Source organism: Dromiciops gliroides, chromosome 5 (assembly GCF_019393635.1).
Source record: "Dromiciops gliroides isolate mDroGli1 chromosome 5, mDroGli1.pri, whole genome shotgun sequence".
In the NCBI taxonomy this organism is placed as follows: domain Eukaryota; kingdom Metazoa; phylum Chordata; class Mammalia; order Microbiotheria; family Microbiotheriidae; genus Dromiciops; species Dromiciops gliroides.
This window is the reverse complement of record NC_057865.1, coordinates 134354879-134361624: the sequence shown is the minus strand read 5'-3', so window position 1 is coordinate 134361624 and position 6746 is coordinate 134354879.

The following is a 6746-nucleotide window of genomic DNA, read 5'->3' as shown; positions in this document are numbered from 1 at the left end:
TTACAGAATAGATGAGAAATAATCACTAAGGGTAGCTACAGGATAGAAGGTCAGACTCTCTTCTAAACCCTTATTAATGTACATTTCTGGTTGACCCAATGACCTGAGAAGTACAAACCTCTTCCAAAGCACAGGGCAAACTATGGTGAGCTACCATTGACTTAGAGGTAGGGAAACTGTACTACCATTTGATTTTCCTTTGGCCTGTAACAAGTTTTCTAATGCTATGTCCTTTGGGATGATAGATTTGGAGGTGGAAGGGACCCCACAGTCTTCTGGTCTAAACCCCTTATTTTACAGTTGAGGAAACTGAGGTTCAAGGTCACACAGAGCAAAGATTTGAACCCAGTGCCTCTGACTCCAGATTCTTCCCTATTTTCACTGTAAGATGATACCTCTATCAATGAGTTAGAAGCCCCTTTGCTCTCCACAGTAAAGATCAACAATACAGTTGTATACTTATCTGTAAGTACCAGGACCACATTCCTTTACAGGGTTATCCACACTTGGGTACATCAGTCTGATATAAAATTATACAATGACTTCAGAGGGATGAGTCATGTCAAGAAGCATTCATGAAGTCTTTACTTTATTCTGGGTACTATGTTAAATGCAGATACATGCAAAGAGAAAACGCCCTGCCCTCAGGAAGGCTACATTCTGATGAAAGAAGATAACACATAAAAGGAAATTGAAAAGGATGTGGTGGTGGGAGTAAAGAAGTCTAAAGAATTTGGAGGGAAACCCAGAGAGGGATGAAGGAGTGAACGAACATGACTAGTTTAGGCACTTTCCTTAAAATGGAAGTTCTTGAAGGAACTGACCAAAGAGAGAAAGGGGACACAGGGTGAAGTGATTTGCCAGAGTGAAAAATCTGGGAAGTCTAGACTGGAGCCTAGAGAGGAATGAAGGAGTGAAAGGAAGAGGCATTAGACTGATTCTAAGGTAGATAATTTTGGTTGGGGATGAAGGAAAGAGGAACCCGGTTGATAAAAGTGTCAATGGTAATGTGGCCTTGGCTACTTTAAACAGAAAAAGGCAACAGTTTGGGAAACTTGATAGAGAAAATAGAATCTGATAAATTCTAGTCAGCCCCAGCAGATAGTCACATTTGGGCACTTGAGATTGGGAAAAGGGTTTGAGGTGGGAGGCTTCACTTGGGGAATTTGGATTGAAAGGAGCTGAGTCAGGGCAGGCAGGAAATATTATCTGGCAGTAGAGGATTAGAACTGAGTGGATATAAAGTTGGAGTTGACTTTGAGTTAGTAGGATGTCAGGGCTGAATCATGCAATCAGATTCTTTTGGGAGGAGAGGATAGAAATGAAGTTGTTGATCTCTTTCCCTCAAAATCTTACTCTCTTTCCTATGGTTCTTTCCCTTTCCTGTTCAGGGTAGGGATTGTTTCTTCTCCCCTCTTCCCCACTATCTAAATATTTTATTTTCCCAATTACATGTAAAAATAATTTTTGACATTTGTTTTTTAAAAGTTTGAGCCCTCTCCTTCTTCCTCGTTGAAATGGCAATCAATTTTATATAGGTTATACATGTGCAGTCATGTTGTGAATGAAAACACAGACCCCCCCAAAAATCAATGCAAAAAATAAAGTAAAAGATATTATGCTTAGATCTGCATTCAGAATTCATCTTTTCTTTCTCTGGAGGTGGAAAGCATTTTTCACCATAAGTCCTTTGGAATTGTATTTGATCTTTGAATTGAGGAGAAAAGCTAAGTCATTCACAGTTGATCAATGTTGGTGTTACTATGTACAATGTTCTCTTGGTTCTGCTCACTTAACTTTGCATCAGTTCATGTAAGTCTTCCCAGGTTTTTTTTCTGAAAACATCTTGATCATTATTTTTATAGCACAATACTATTCCATCACAATCACATACTACAACTTATTTAGCCATTCCCCTATTGATGAACAACCTTTCAATGTCCAATTCTGTGCTACCAAAAAAAGAGCTGCTATAAATATTTTTTTTACATATATATTCTTTTACTTTTCATTTTTAAAATCTCTTTGGTGTTCAGACCTAAAAGTGGTAATCTTGGATCAAAGGGTATGTATAGTTTTATAACTCTTTGGGCATAGTTACAAATTGGTCTCCAGAATGGTTGGATCAGTTCACAACTCTATCAATAGTGCATTAGTTTTCCAGTTTTCCCATATACCCTCCAACATTTGTCATTTTCCTTTTCTGTCATATTAGCTGATCTGATAGGCACCTCAGAGTTGTTTTAATTTGCATTTGGTGATTAGAGCATTTTTTCTTATCACCATAGATAGCTTTGACTTCATCTGAAAACTGCCTATCCTTTGATCATTTATCATTTAGGGAATGATTTATATTCTTTTCTTTTTTTTTTTTAGATTATCCTGCTCTAGTCACTGAGGGCCGGGAGGACATAACAGGTGCATTACTTTTTTCTTTTTAAAATAAAAGTATTTTTATTATTTTCCAGTTACATGTAAAGATAGCTTTCAGCATTTGTTTACATAAGATTTCCAATTTCAAATTTTTCTCCCTCTCCCCCTCCCCCAGACAGCAGACAATCCAATATAGGTATATATATATATATATATATGTATATATATATATATATATATATATACACACACACACACACACTCATATATAACAACATTAAACATATTTCTGCATCAGTCATGCTATAAGAGAAGAATCAGAGCAATAAGGAAAAACCTCAAAATGGAAAAACAACTGCACCAAAACCAAAAGAAATAATATGGTTCAATCAGCATCCATATTTCACAGTTCTTTTTTTTTTCTTCTGGATTTGGAGAGCCTTTTCCATCATGAGTCCCCTGGAACTTTCTTGAACCATTGTATTGGTGAGAAGAATCCAGTCTATCAGAGTTGATCAACTCATAATGTTGATGATACTGTGTATAATGTTCTTCTGGTTCTGCTCATCTCACTCATCAGAATGATTTATATTCTAATAAATTTGATTCAGTTCTCTATATATTTGATAAATGAGGTCTTTATCAGAGAAACTTGCTGAAAAACATTTTCCACAGTGTTCTGCTTTCCTTCTTTTTTTGGGGGGGGGTTAAGTGACTTGCCCAGGGTCACACAGCTAGTAAGTGTTAAGTGTCGGATTTGAACTCAGGTACTCCTGATTCCAGGGCTGGTGCTCTATCCACTGCATCACCTAGCTGCCCCCTTCTGCTTTCCTTCTAATGTTGGTTGCATTGGTTTTGTTTGTGCAAACCCTTTTTAACTTAATGTAATCAAAATTATCCATTATATACCCCATAATGCTCTCTACTTCTTGACTGGTTAAAAATTCTTCCCTTATCCATAGATCTGACAGGTAAATAACTCCATGCTCTCCTAATTTGCTTATGAGGTTGCTCTTTATGTCTAAATCATATACCCATTTTGATGTTATCTTGGCATGTGATGTGAGATGTTGGTCTATACCTAGTTTCTGTCAAACTGTTTCCCAGTTTTTCCAGCAGTTTTTGTCAAATAGTGAGTTCTTGTTGAGATTTTTCCATCTATATAGCACTAGGTTACTATGATCATTACCCACTGTGTATTATGTATACAATCTATTCCACTGATCAACCATTCTATCTCTTAGCCAGTACCAGATTGTTTTGAGGATTACTGCTTTGTAATAACAGTTTGAGTTCTGATACAGCTAAGCTACCTTACTTCACATTTTTTTCATTAATCCCCTTGATATTTTTGACCTTTTTTTCTTCCAGATGAATTTTCTTATTTTTTTTCCCAGCTCTATAAAATAATTTTTGGTGCTTTGACCATTATGGCACTGAATAAGTAAATTAATTCTGGTAGAAATGACATTTTTATTATATTGGATATGCCTACCTGTGGACAATTAATATTTTTCTAATTGTTTATATCTGACTTTATTTGCATGAAAAGTATTTTGTACATGTGTTCATATAGTTCCTGGGTTTGTCTTGGCAGGTAGACTCCTAAGTATTTTCTAGAGTCTACAGTTATTTTAAATGGAATTTCTCTTTCTATTATTTCTATAGAAATGCTAATTATTTATGTGGGTTTGATGTGGGCTGGGATTTGGAGTCATATTGATTGTGAGTGGTCTCAAAAGAATTACAAGACTCAGTGACTCAGTTTCCCAAGTTTTATTGCAATACTGTGGCTGACCACAGGGAGAGAACCAGAATATTGGAAAGGTATCTCTCAAATATGGAAAGGAAAGACAGTTATATTTATAGTATGGATACATTGATTATCAGTTTCATTATAATAATCTCCACCTTGGGGAGGTACAGGGGAGGGCCTGTTCTAGTCATTATACTATTCTCCACCTAGGGGTGTTACAAGGGAGGGCTTATCCTAATTTGGAGTTTCTTGGGTTCCTAAGCCAACCCCCAAGGTGGGTACCTTTTTCAGTGGAGGTGTGTTTTGGGGGTTTACATGTCATAAGGTGAATCTGAGGACAAATTTGGCCTTTTTTGCACATATCTCTTTCTGATTCCCATGGCTAGTTTCAAAATATAATCATTTTTCATTAGAATTTCTATAGTTTGTCTTTTTCCTTTATTGTTATTTTGACCTGACCCGTTCTGGTCCCTAATGGATGTTGATCACTATGGGTATGAGAACCTAACATAAGTTATCCATTAACTGAGATCTGACTCCCTTTTAGAACTAATATCTATACTAGAGCTTGGGTCTTCTATTTTTCTATTAACCCTTTTTTGCCTCCTACATCAGGTTTATTATAGGAATTGTTTCATTCTTTCAACTTGTAACCCAAGTACTTGCCACAGTGCCTAGTGTACAGTAGTTCCTTAATAAATGTTTGCTGATTGATTGGTTCCCCTCTTCTTTATCTCTCCCTTCTCATTCTTTCTGGGATAGCATTGCAGCATTTATTTTCTCAGCAACAAACATTTATTTTATTTGCCAGTTACATGTAAGGGTAGTTTTCAACATTCATTTTCATAAGATTTAGAGTTCCAAATTTTTCTCCCTCCCTCCCTCCCTTTCCTCCCCCCTCCACAAGATCACAACCAGGTTATATATGTACAATCCACAAGTGTTATTTTTATCAGTTCTTTCTATAGGGGTTCATAGTAAGCTTCCTCATTAGTTCCTTGGGATTGTCTTGGATCATTGCACTGCTGAGAGTAGTTAAGTCATTCACAATTGCTTATTGAACAATACTGCTGTCACTATGCACAATGTCCTCCCAGCTCTGCTCACTTCACTATACATTGATGTTCATTACTCTTTCCAGGTTGTTTGGGGATCATCCTGTTTGTCATTTCCTGGAACACAAGACCATTCCACTACAATCATATAGCACAGCTTTCCCCATCATTCCTCAATTGATGGACATTCCCCTGATTCTCAATTCTTAGCCTCCACCAAGAATTGCTATAAATATTTTTTGTACAATTTTCCCCCTTTTCTCTTTTTCATGATTACTATTGTTGACTGTTTCCCTTCCATCCTATTCCCTTCCCCATGATATTTATTCTATTATCCATCTTCTTTCATCTTACCACTCTTCAAAAAGGGATTTGCTTCTGTCTATCCCATCCCCCATTCTGCCCTTCCTTCTTTTGCCCCTCTCTCTTTATCCCCTTCCCCTCCTATTTTCCTGAAGGGTTAGAGAGATTGCTACACCCAATTGAGTGTGTACATTAGTCCCTCTTTGAGCCAATTCTAATGAGATTGAGGTCTTTGAGCCAATTGTGATGAGTGTTAGGCTCATTTACTGCCCAGATTAAATAGATTACTCCACCTAGTTGGGTGTGTCTATTAGTCCCTCCTTGAGGCAGCTCTGATGAGTTTAAGGTATTTGAGCCTTTTCTGATGAGTGTAAAATTCATTTACTGCCCTGCTCCTCTCCCATCTCTTCCCCAACTCCATAAGCCTTTTCCTGTTTCTTTCATGTAGGATTTCACTTCTGCCCTTCCCCTTCCTCCAGTGCATTCCCTTCACCCCTCAATTTAACCCTAAAGATGTCATCACCTAGCTAAGTGACACAATGTACAAAGCATCACCCCTGGACCCAGGGGGATCCCAGCCAAAACCCGGCCTCAGACACAAGACAGTCGCCCACTGTATGGCCCCATGCATGTCCCCCAGCTCCAATTTTTTATGGTTCTCTAGGGTCTTGTATTTGAAAGTCAAATTTGCCATTCAGTTCAGGTCTTTTCATCAAAAATATCTGAAAGTCTTCTTTTTCATTAAAGTCCCATTTTTTTCTGCTGAAAGATAATGCTGAGTTTTGCTGGGTAGGTGATTCTTGGTTGTAATCCCATTTCCTTAGCCCTTTGGAATATCATATTCTGTGCCCTCCGGTCCTTTAATGTAGAAGCTGCTAGATCTTGTGCTATCCTGACTGGGGCTCTACAGTACTTGAATTCTTTCTTTTTGGCAGCTTGCAATACTTTCTCCTTGACCTGAGAGCTCTGGCATTTGGCTATAATATTCCTAGGAGTTTTCCTTTTGGGATCTCTTTCTGGAGGTGATTGGTGGATTCTTCCAATTTCTATTTTAGCTTCTTCTTCTAGAATTTCAGGGCAATTTTCCTTGAGGATATCTTGGAAGATGATGTCTAAGCTCTTTCCTTGATCATGGTTTTCAGGCAGACCAATAATTTTCAAATTATCTCTCCTGGACCTATTTTCCAGGTCGGCAGTTTTTCCCAGAAGATATTTCACATTGCCCTCTATTTTTTTTATTCATTTGGATTTGTTTTATT